This window comes from Rattus norvegicus, chromosome 15 (genome assembly GCF_021556685.1).
Source record: "Rattus norvegicus strain SHRSP/BbbUtx chromosome 15, alternate assembly SHRSP_T2T, whole genome shotgun sequence".
NCBI classification, from domain to species: domain Eukaryota; kingdom Metazoa; phylum Chordata; class Mammalia; order Rodentia; family Muridae; genus Rattus; species Rattus norvegicus.
In genome coordinates, this window is record NC_141548.1 from 65,996,507 (window position 1) to 66,009,609 (window position 13,103).

At 36.7% G+C, this 13,103-nt stretch overlaps 1 long non-coding RNA gene across 1 annotated transcript in view; it reads right to left on the reverse strand.

Moving 5' to 3' along the window:
* Positions 1 to 9,215: 9,215 nt before the first annotated feature.
* The window catches only part of LOC148001078 (uncharacterized), a 29,365-nt gene continuing 25,477 nt past the window's right edge, over positions 9,216 to 13,103 (reverse strand). The window contains exon 3 of the long non-coding RNA XR_015638362.1: positions 9,216 to 10,892. This is a non-coding gene — a long non-coding RNA (uncharacterized LOC148001078). The remainder of the gene's footprint in view (positions 10,893 to 13,103) is intronic.

Genomic DNA, 13,103 nt, shown 5'->3' on the forward strand with positions numbered 1-13,103 from the left:
ACACAGTTCTTCTACTAAAGATAAGTCTTTTTCAAAATATATTGCCTAAGAAAAAATTCACAGATCATATGAAACCCAAAAAGAAGGAAGACCAAAATGTGGATGCTTCAGTCTTCTTAGAAGGGAGAACAAAATACTCACGAGAAGAAATACAGGGAAAAAGAGTGGAGCAGGGACTGAAGAAAAGGTCATCCAAAGAACGCCCCACCTGGGGATCCATCTCATTTGCAGCTACCAAACCCAGTCACTATTGCTGATGCCAAGAAGTCCTTGTTGACAGGAGCCAGATAGGGGTGTCTCCTGAGAGACTCTACCAGAGCCCCACTGATACAGATGAGGATGGTTGCAGCTAACCATTGCACTGAATAGGGAACCCCAATGGAGGAGTTAGACAAAAGATTGAAGGAACTGAAGGGGTTTGCAACACCATAGGAAGAACAACAATATCAATCAACCAAACCCCAGCAGAGTTCCCAGGGACGAAACCACCAACCAATGAGTGAGTACACATGGAGGGATATGTGACTCCAGCCACATATGTGGCAGAGGGATGGCCTTGTCCAGCATCAGTGGGAGGAAAAATCCGTGTTCCTGTGAAGGCTTGTTTTCCCAATGTAGGGTAATGCTAGGGCGTTTAGGTTGGAGTGGGTGGCTGGGAACAGGAGCACCCTCATAGAAAGAGGGGGAGTAGGGAGAGGGTATGGGAGTGCAGGGAAGGAGATAACAGTTGAAATATAAATACATAAAATATTCAAGAAAAATAAAATTATAATTACAATAAAAATGCTGTCTATCGGGGTTGGGGATTTAGCTCGGTGGTAGAGCGCTTGCCTAGGAAGCGCAAGGCCCTGGGTTCGGTCCCCAGCTCCAAAAAAAAAAAAAAAAAAAAAAAAAAAAAATGCTGTCTATCGAAATAAAAGCAATTTTTGCAACTTGAATATTTGCATTAAATATGAAGAATTAAAAGTAATTAAGATCATGTATCCAAAATGCTTTCCTAGGTAAACAAACAGAGAGCATATTCTACTAACTCCTTTCTAAGTATGGATTTTGTTTCTCTGTTTTAATCTGTTTTAGGCTTTGGAGAAAGGGGGCAAGAAGGAAAAGTAGGAGAGGGAAACCTGACATGAAGATGCTTCTCATTTATAAAGAAAGCAATTTCAAATGAATGAAAGTACGCAAGAGTGAAATTCCCTACAGGTTTGGTTCTTTCCAACCCCTGCTTTCTTTTTTATTTTTTTATTTATTTTTACACTCCAGATTTTATTTCCCTCCCAACTGTTCCACATCCCATAACTTCCTCCCCTCATCCCTCCCCCCAAAACCTGTACCACCCATTCTCCACAAGGATGTCCCCACCCCACCAACCCCACCAGACCTATTAATTCTCTGGGGCCTCCAGTCTCTTAAAGGTTAGGTGCATCTTCTCTGACTGAATCCAGACCGGGAGTCCTCTGCTGTATGTATGATGGAGGCCTCATCTCAGCTGGTGTATGCTGACTGGTTGGTGATCCAGTGTCTGACAGTCTCGGAGGTTCAGGTTAATTGAGACTGCTAGTCCTCTTACAGGGTTGCCCTTCTCCTCAGCTTCCTCCCTTAAAGTAAATGTGTATTTTCTGAACCTAAGATTTTAGGCCAAAATTATATATTTCATAGTATACTCCCATGAGCCATTAATTATAAATATGTTTTATGTAAAATTATGTGCCATGCATTTCTATATCATACAAAGAATAAAAAGCAAATATACTTAGGTCAATAGATTAAATATTTTATGAGGCACAAGGAGATGAGTTTTTTGTTGTTTTTTTTGTTTGTTTGTTTTCCTTTATTGGTTATTTTTTTATTTACATTTTAAATGTTGTTCCCTTTCCCGGTTTTTTGGACATAAGCCCCCTATCCCATCCCCCTCCCCTTCTTCTATAAGGATGTTCCCCTTCCCATCCACCCTCCCTTCCCGCCCCTCCCACCCCGACATTCCTCTACACTGGGGGGGTCCAGCTTTGACAAAACCAAGGGCTTCTCTTTTAAAGGCTTCATAGTGAATATGTAAAAAACAATATACTCATAGTGAATATGTAAATAAAAGAATAAACCTTTTATTTTCAGGAACTACTACTTCTGAATATATGAAAAATAATAAATTAAACTTAGAGAGTATTGCATGAATATTTAAAGATATGGTAGTCTAAAGTATTTTCTGAGTTAAATAAAATCAGCAATTTTAAATAAAGTCAACAATTTTGTTTATGCAGAGGAATGTGAAGTTATTTTGTGATGTTTATATTATCTACTATGTTGAATTCAGCTCTGTTGTATAGATAGCTCTGTAGGTATAGATAGTTCATTAACCCTTTACAAATGTATTCTAAAATTATAAAACATGTGAGATGATCTTTCAGAATTGCATTATGAGTTATTATAGATCAAGCTAGCAAGTTAACTCCAAAGAAAAGAAATGAAGGTACTGAAGACATTGTGTCATGGTACGTTTAATTGTTGTTAATTTTACTTTATTTCTTCTACATAAAAATTTATTCTGTTTAATAATTAGAACTATTTTTTGAGCTGCATTCAGCAACTGATGGAAACAGCTAAACATTAGGAATTCTGGGGAAGATGGGAAGTCCACAGCCTAACATTAGGAATTCTGGGGAAGATAGGAAGAAAGGCTTGAAGGAGCCAGAGGGGTCAAGGACACTAAAAGAAAACCCATAGAATCTAGGTTCACAGAGATGAAATCAAACATCAGGGAGTCCCCATGGATCTGACAGGGCCCTCTGCATAGATGTTACAATTGTCTAGCTTGGTCTTCTTGTTGGACTCCTAACAGTGGGAGCAAGGGCTGTCTCTGATGCTCTTGCCTGTTTTTGGAACCCTTTTCCTCCCATTGGGTTGATTCTTCCAGCCTTAGCATGCTGGTATAGGTTGCTATCCCAGGAGGCCTGCCCTTTTCCAAAGGGAAAGGAAGAGGAGAGAATGGGCTGGGCAGGAAAGAAGAAAGGGGAAATGGCAGTCAAGGTGTAATATATGGTTGAATAAACAAAATATCTGAAAAACACATTTTCTTAAATCATTTGTCCAATTTTTATCCTATAAATATTGATGCTCCATGCAGCATTTCATCTTGTCCTCATTGCTTAATGACACTCCTTTTTTAATTTCCTAAGTTACCATCTTTGTGTTCCCAGAGGGCCATACTAAGGTACTTGCTCATACAGAAATGAGCATCTTCCTTACTACCAAGACAAGTGTGGACATCGTTGTCGCTACACTTAAATTTTTGAGGAAAGTTTCACTGGGACTTATTTCAGACATCATTTCAAAAGCATAAGGTGGTATGTATATGTTTGAAAATGATGTCAGCACAGTTGATATCTTTACACATTCACGAAGAAAGACTTATCAATACTTATTGTCTTTTCATGAGTCTTCTAGTGGAGTTAAATAAACTATGGCACTCACCGCTCTTTGTTCTGCGTTTTGTTTTCCTGCCTTTACTTTCTCCCCTGATCCCTTCCTCCTTCCACCCTCTTTCTTTGTTCCATCTTTCTTTCTTAAACTCATAATTATTTTTGACCCAAGTATCTGGAATTTCTTTTAAACTTCATCTTCGATATCACAAAGGCCCAGTGCATAAGTATGGTATTAGTCACAAGATGACCTGGATTTCAAGCATGGTAGTTTATTGCAAAAAATGTGTCATTTAAAAAAAAATAATTCAAATTCACATTTACTAATTTCTATAATATCCTCATTTATAAACTGGGATAAGAGAATAAACTCACAGATTTTGTGCTAAATTAGATTGAGTTATGAATATATCACATTTGTAGAACAGTTCCTTAGCCACTCAATCCCTTTGTAAGAGGGATAGTTGCTGCCCATCTTAAGAAGGAGTTGAATTTTGGCCCTATTAATATACATTCAGTTTATTCACTGATTTTTTTCTATGTTAAAAACTGAAATGATTTTGCTCTTTTTCTTTGATCTTGTGTATAACTGCATCTGGTTCTCTCTTCATTTCTCTCTTGCATATAAAATATTATATATATAATTCATATGCAGCAAGAACATTTTAGCAATAGCATGTCCTACTGAATTTCTTCATGTTTTATAGGATATATATATATATATTAGAATACTAATAATAGAATGCTAATAATAGAATGTTCTTCCCCAAATTATTTATCAATGTTTTCTTTCTTTGTGTTTTGCTGTTTTCTATGCACTTTGTAATCCTTGGTTTTTGGTTCTACACATATATGCAAAAAATTCATTGTCTTCCTTTATTACAAAATATAAATACAGGGCTGGCAAGATGGGTCCGTGAATAAACGATTATGTGACAAATCTCTCTCTCTCTCTCTCTCTCTCTCCCTCTCCCTCTCTCTCTCTCTCTCTCTCTCTCTCTCTCTCTCTCTCTCTACATACACACACACACACACACACATATGAGTAATCCAAAAATATATATACAGATATATATACAGTTTTACTTTTTTATGTCTGTAACTCTGCATCCAGAAGAGACCTTTTCCATTTGTATAGTTGACAGTTAAAGTCATTGGGGGGGGGGGGGTATAAGAAACTTTTTGCAAAATGCTTGGGAGCACAACACAGTAACCAAGAAAACAAACCTTTACTCTTCAAATGAAATACTTCAGTGGTTTTGGTTGTAAGTCTAGCCTTTAATGGCCGAGTCACCTCTCCATCTTAAGATTGGAGTGGTATCCATGGGGCTTCCCCTTCTCTGAGGAGAATGTGAGGGGGTGATGGGAAAAATGATATGTAAGGATGGAACTGGAAAGAGAGGAAGGGAGGGAGGAAGGGAGAAAAGGAGGGAGGTAGAGAGGGGGTTGGGGGAGAAACCTTCCTCAAATTTTATATATTTTTTATATTTTGTGTTATCTATAGAAGTTATTAGTCTTTTTCCTAATTTCTAAACTAGCTTTTTAGTACTTTCTATGTTTTTTTCATTTTTTGCATTTTCTTTTTTTAAATTTATTTTTATTGGATATTTTATGTATTTACACTTCAAATGTTATCTCCTTTCCCCCTCTCCCTTCCCTACTTCTATGTGGATGCTCCCACTCCTACCCACACACTCCTACTTCAGCAACCTGGCATTCCCCTACTCTAGGGAAGGAGCCTTCACAGGACCAAGGGCTTCTCCTCCTATTGATGCCACACAATGCCATCCTCGGCTACAGCTGGAGCTGTGGGTCCCTCCATGTGTCCTCTTTGGTTGGTGGTCCCTGGGAGTTCTGGGGGATCTGGTTGGTTGATATTGTTGTTCTTCCTATGGGGTTGTAAACCCTTTTAGTTCCTTCCGTCCTTTCTCTAACTTCTCCATTGGGGTCCCTGTGCTCAGTCTGATGGTTAGCTGCAAGCATCCTCATCTGTATCAGTAAGGCTCTAGCAGAACCTCTCCAGAGACATCTATATCAGACTCTTGTCAGCAAGCACTTCTAGGCACCAGCAACAGTGACTGGGTTTGCTGGCTGCATATAGGATGAATCCACAGGTGAGGCAGTTTTTACTTCCTATGTTTTTTCTATTAACTTGAGAAGAGGCTCGTAAAATCTAAGTGCAATATATTTTTGTGCATTTTCTGCAAATGAGAGGAGAATCACCCAGGCTATCTCAGATGTCTTCCATTAAAGTTCTTTAATGACTTAGGTAGGCATCTTCAATTGCATCCAGTTATTAGCATGAGCCTAGAATGTATATGTGGACAATTAGGAATTTATTTATTTATTTATTTATTTATTTATTTATTTATTGGTAGTATTCTCAGACATCTTGTTTGTTTGCTCATCCTCTTAAGTCAAATCCAGGCTATTTTTCTTCAACAAAAGATTCTCTAAACAACATTTTTAGCATGTTCTATGTCACCTTTTCTTTATTAAAGATGTCCTCATTATTTGGGGGTAACTAGTTTCAGTTAAGTATATAAAGCCTCAAAGTAAATTTACTTAGAAGAGAGTATCCATATATGGAAAGACTACATGGTAAAATTAGTCTGATAAATTCTTCCTCTTCTGTACCACGCATGTGATACAGCAATCACAAGTCTCTAAAAGTATTCTCTAAGGATATCTTAAGATATCCATAGAGAATAATTTTCTCCTTAAGAAACGAATATCTTATTGAATTGTGAATCAAGTTCCTATTTCGCTGTGGTTGCCTATAGTACGTTACCATGGAGAATTAAACTACTGAAGTAAATTTATTAAGATAAATCAGAAAGCAGATAAAACTCTATGCCAATATTTATATTAAAAGACGAAAAACAAAAACCTCTCCTTTGTTAGTCCAGAAACAAACCTTCCAGTCTATAAAGTATGAGCATGTGGCTTAAAATATCTGTACTGGTGAGGGTGAAATCTGATCATGACCAAAAATTAAGACATAAAATAGCTATATAAGTTTGAAGTTGAATTAAATGAATTGAAGTTGAAATTGAATTGAATGTTATGCTTAGTAGTTATAACCTGTGTACACATAAAAACTGTGGAATGCAGGGTACAGTTTGCTTCAGTTTGTAGAAAATTCCAATCTGACCGTGCACATTCTGTCAGAAGATAGGAAAGAAATAAAACACACATCTTAGTAACTAGGATGAGAGAATGATAGATTACTTGCTTAAAATTTAAGCTGTTCTTCCATGGACATTGAGTTAGCTCCACTGTTGATGACAGAGTAACTTCCATGAAGAAAACTTTAACATCATAAATAATGAGTCATTACTTTAGAAAGAACTGCAGTATCATTGTTATGTTATTCATACAAACTATGCTAATGATTTCCATGACATATCTTAAGGTATTTAATATGAAGTCCCTTAATATGAAGCAATAATTTTAGTATATGAATTAAATACTGGGATATATCATTTACAAAATAGGTGGTATATCATGTATTAGTTTTGAAGATTAGTTTAAATTCATAACACTGGCATGTATTTTATCTATCATTAATGTTTTTATTTATTTGATGCCATTCATTTTGTGATTATTCATAAATGAGGAAACATTTGGTAGACATTATTACCTTTATCAATTTATATGATCATAACATGCAAATTATTAAGTATTTTTTCACTAATCTGGTTTTGACTCAATTCCACCAAACTTAAGATATATTCCTGCTACGTGGACGGACTTTACAAATCTTCTCATTTATATATTAGACACTGAGATCAACCTTCTAGCTAACAAATAGAACTGGTGAAGCTATTCACAAAAGACTAGGGCACTTTACTTCTATTCATATTGAATGCTGTTTGTACCACAATCTATAGATACTGTAGTATACACAGGAATGCAATTACCATATCTTTGTATCCTACATCTTAGATTTGGGGATAGAGAAAGTCATTTAAAACACTAATAAATATTGCTGTGTAAAATATGTATAATAAACAATTATATTATCTATCTTGCCAAAGAAAGAATATTTCACCTGCAATAGTAAAGAATCTCTACAGAATTAGTAGAGGTGTTTTTCAATGGGTTTCCAATGGATCTGAAGAGATATAGATCTGAGGAGATATAGTCCAAGAACGTGCTTATGGAAGCACTGATGTGCTCTTGTCAGGGCATGGTGACATACTGAAGGCATGTTAACCAAGGTGGAAAATAGAAAGAATGTTTAAGAAAAGTCAGTGCTATTATAAATAAGGCTGCGATGAACAACCCAGATGCCCTTCAACAGAGGAATGGATACAGAAAATGTGGTACATCTACACAATGGAATATTACTCAGCTATCAAAAACAACGAGTTTATGAAATTCATAGGCAAATGGTTGGAACTGGAAAATATCATCCTGAGTGAGCTAACCCAATCACAGAAAGACATACATGGTATGCACTCAATGATAAGTGGCTATAAGCCCAAATGCTTGAATTACCCTAGATCCCTAGAACAAACGAAACTCAAGACGGATGATCAAAATGTGAATGCTTCACTCCTTTTTTAAATGAGGAAAAAGAATACCCCTCGCAGGGAAGGGAGAGGCAAAGATTAAAACAGAGACTGAAGGAACACCCATTCAGAGCCTGCCCCACATGTGGCCCATACATATACAGCCACCCAATTAGACAAGATGGATGAAGCAAAGAAGTGCAGACCGACAGGAGCCGGATGTAGATCATTCCTGAGAGACACAGCCAGAATACAGCAAATACAGAGGCGAATGCCAGCAGCAAACCACTGAACTGAGAATAGGTCCCCTATTGAAGGAATCAGAGAAAGAACTGGAAGAGCTTGAAGAGGCTCGAGACCCCAAAAGTACAACAATGCCAAGCAACCAGAGCTTCCAGGGACTAAGCCACTACCTAAAGACTATACATGGACTGACCCTGGACTCTGACCCCATAGGTAGCAATGAATATCCTAGTAAGAGCACCAGTGGAAGGGGAAGCCCTGGGTCCTGCTAAGACTGAACCCCCAGTGAACTAGTCTATGGGGGGAGGGCGGCAATGGGGGGAGGGTTGGGAGGGGAACACCCATAAGGAAGGGGAGGGGGGAGGGGGATGTTTGCCCGGAAACCGGGAAAGGGAATAACACTCGAAATGTATATAAGAAATACTCAAGTTAATAAAAAAAAAAAAAAGATTTAAACCAAAAAAAAAAAAAAAAGAAAAGTCAGTGCTTCTTTCAGACTCAAAAAGAAATGTCAAATACAGTATAATCTGATCAGCATTTCTTTATCCTTTTGATTCCTCATCCCTCTCATCTATAGAAGCAAAAACTGGTCTAGGTGCACATATTTCTCCTGAGATGCTATGACAACAGCCCTCTAAAGTTAATTTACACTTGCTACATTCACTCCAAAGACAAGGTCTACATTGGTCTACATCATAAATCAACACCTGGTGTTGAAGCTAAACTTCCATGCTGGAGAAAAATGTGCTAAAGACATCTCTTTTAGCCACAAATTCCAAACTATCCAATAAGATATAAAAATGGAATGATGTAAAATATCACATACAATATAGAAACTTTCAACAATATCTTCTGGAAAGTTTTAATGAAAAGGACAATTTGTTTACAGCTTGTATTCCTCTACCACACCATCACCATAACCCAAGAGAGGATACAAACAGGTGGTTAAGGCAACAGGCAACCATCGTTAGAATTCTCTCTCTCTCTCTCTCTCTCTCTCTCTCTCTCTCTCTCTCTCTCTCTCTCTCCCCCTCTCCCTCCCTCTCTCTCTCTCTCTCTCTCCCTCTCTCCCTCTCTCTCTCTCTCTCTCTCTCTCTCTCTCTCTCTCTCTCTCTCTCTCTCTCTCTTTCTCTCTGTTATTAATGTGTTCTATATTACAGAGATTGCCTTCGCATATCTTCCTCTATTGCCAACCCACTCATTTTGGGGGCATTGTCTGTTACTTAACTGGTACGCAATGATTAACAAGACAGGCTAGCGAGCCCTTGGCATACACCTGTCTGTACACTCTCCTACTTCCCCATCCAAAGCTGAAGTTTCAAATGCACATGACCATATTTAACTTTTCAGGTGGCTGCTGGGGATCTGAATTAAGTCCTCGTGCTTTTACAATATACACTTTATCTACATGGAGCCATTCCTCCAACATCATTCCTACTGTTATTTATATAATGAGTAGAATCATGGCACAATTAAGGGTGAAGTCCAACAGGAAACTTCAAGGTGTTCAAATCCTGGGCTATACTATATAAACAGTACCAAGTATTTGAACAAATATAATTTTAGAAATCTCCTATACCTGGCATTCGCATCTTAGCATATTAAGGACAGACATTCTTAACTGGGATGGGTAAAGAAGAGAAGTTTTCACTGTGTAGCTAAACATGCTCTCGGCCCACTAATGACTTCCTGAAGACTATTAGAGTTTTAAATGACCTTCTCTTGAATCAGTAGCTCTGAAACATCTGTGACAAAATGATTGAGATCAAATTTTAATGAGGTTCTAATATAAGCTATTATAAATATTTCTTATGAAAGTTAATGTTTACACCATGAAATTTTATTGAAAATTTTATGTTCATTTGTAAAATTAATGAACATATTTTGCCAATAGCAAGGAGAAAAAGGTCTTTGATCCTGTTTTTTTAATGATGGCTCTTTTCATTTTCATGACCATAAATAGTGAATATTTAATATTAAAGTTGGAATAATTTAAAATTTCTCAACTGCTTTCTGATATTTAGAATTTGCATTAGTAAGTCATATTTGATTTATGATTTATATCTTTCTTATGATCATGATTATATTTTAAACAAATTTAGTTTTCATGGCTATACAGCGTAATAAAGGTAATTGGATGATTTAGAAAATACAAATAGCATCATTTTGTCCAATTAAAATACATAACATATTGCTCAAATCCCAGGGCATAGGTTTTATCTGTTACTGTTTATATGGTTGTGAAAATATGCCCGACAAGAAACAACTTGAGGGGAATAGTGATGGATTTATATGAAAACTGAAGAAGAGACAATCTTTCATGGGATGCCAATGGCAGCAGGAAGGGGAAGCTCCTGCCAGGCTACATCCATAGTTAAGAAACACTAGTAACTAGAGAGTGGGCACAACCTATAAACATTTAAATCCACCATAGGGATTCTCCAGTAATGTTGTAAAGGTTCCACAGCCTTATAAACACTGCCAAAAGCTGGGGACCAATCATTCATACACCTAATCATATAGAGGGGCACTTCACATTCAAACACAGTAGGAATATTTCTCCCTCAACCTGTGAGACCGAAAATGACAATAAGTCATGTAGACTACCTTCAGCATACAAAGTGTACACATATCTTTGTTTTATAGACAGCCACCTCAGAGCAGTACTTCATTACAGATGAGTCGACATTTTCTAAGAAGTATCTTTCAATGCCTGTCACTGTAAAAAAAAAAAAAAAAAAAAAAAAAAAAGTCAAGAAGCTGTTCTTAATTACAGGCTTTTGTGTGTATTTCCAGATAATTAATGTTCAGAACATTATTATTTAACTAATTATTTCTGAAAATAGAAGATTTCAACATATAGCATAATGCTGTACTTTCTTGGAGACACAGAAGACTAAAAAGTCAGTCGAATAAATAGAGTTTATTGAATAGTTTTGAGAATAATCTCTTTGAAAAGAACAAAACTGGGACACAGAGCAAAACCAACATTTTTATGCAGGACAGTTTGATCCATTAGTATTCAAGTTTGTGATCCTACTATTCTTAGACACCATGACCTTTTTATTTCCTATTCATCACATACATTGTATTGAATAAAATATATTATGACTTAATTCAAATTCATTAAACTACACAATTAGCTCCATAATTTAATGTATTTTCCTTCTCACCAGTTTTTTTTTCAAAGTATTCTCAGAGTTTTGCATATTAAAAGTAAAGTAAATGTCCTTCAGGAAGGTTCAGTAACTTTACCTCAGTAAACATTATAAAAACAATAATTTCTTCATCAGTATGAGAAGCCAGCTCCAAAAAGCCTGAAGAATATGAATTACATCTTGTCTGGGAGAAGTGGAAAAGGTTAAAATTCATCATTTTAACTGATAGGCTCTCTACAGAAAAATAAGCAAGGCAAAGAATACCAATGCTGTTTTAATTTTTTAAGGGTCCTAAGTATATTGTTAAGGAAAATTATGACTTAGTTATTTGTACTATAACCAAGATTTTATGATAATTATTGATTTGATGTTTAATTGCCCTTCATGTGATATATTTCCGAGTTTAAAACCATATTGAATAAAGCAGTTATGTACATTTACTTTTGTAAACACAGTGTAACCTGTGAATAGTAATTTTAACTCCTTCACGATGAGCATACTGTATCTCGTGCTTATATTAGTCTCGAGTCTGCCCTTCCTGACTCCTCCAAAATAGAATTTCAATCTCAAGAATACAAAATTAGATTAAAGGAATAAAATTGTATTATATTCCTCCTTTCTTTTCTTCACTGAAAAATTTACAAAGTAGAATAAAATGTGAGACTATCAATAACTGCTCCGCCCCCTGAGTTCACTATAAAAAAAGGAGAGAACATAGGGGTCACGAAGTTTGCTATTGAAATTGCCAGGTATGTCCTGTTCACTGAAGGAATAGGGTAACACAGTTGTTCCTGCCCCTGGAACAGTGACAGCAGTGTATGTTTTTTCTAAAGTGCTGACAGTTGCTGTAGGCATAAGCCTTATTTGTATAATAATGTATATGTTTTACTTTATGTTTCTCATTTGGGAATGTTGTCTCTGCCAAGTTTAATGATTCCACGATAATCAGAAACAGCACAATTCCAAGAAGCAAAAATGTGCCTGGTGTTCCTCCATAAAATGGTAATGCTGTGACCTTCAGGACAGCCCCGAAGGCTGTGGAAAAGAACTCTGAAAATGTGAGTTCAAGAATAAATAAATCAATGTAAGAACTGTTACTTACTGGATTCCTCAACTATGTAAAATATAAGGATGCACTATGAATTGTAGGATGGGCTTCATGGAGTAGAAACAACAGAGGCAGTTGCACTGATGAGCCAGTTTGTCAGAAAGATATTAAGGAATGAGATAAAGAGATTTAGGGAGTGGTGATCTCAGGGAAAGATCCTACCCAGTTAAATTTACAGTTTGGGTTTGCAGTTGAACAAGGAATAGTTTGGATTTTTAATCTGGAATGAATTATAATACACAATTGTGATCCAGACCTTGAGTCACAAAGATACAAGCTTTTGATCTTAATCTTGAGGAATAATGCCTGCAAGGTGGTCCACACCTTTAATCCTAGGAGACAAAGGCAAACAGCTCCCTGAATTCAAGGTCAGCCTAGGATAGACCAAGTTCTAGGTGAAGACTTAATTCTAGACTTCGTGGACATTCCTTTCATCCTAGCATTGAGGAGACTGAGCCACAAAGATTTCTGAGTTCAAGGTCTGTCTACAGAGAAAATTCTAGGAGCTTTTTCAAGCTTAGGTAGTGACGGAGTTGGAAAACAGAAAGCTAGTGAAGATGTAAGGGAACAAGGAGGCCATGTTGCAGCTCCAGCAAGCAGCAGAACTCAGCAGCTTCAGCCACCTGTCTCTGTCTTTAGAGACAAGAGGCTAAAGTCATAAAAT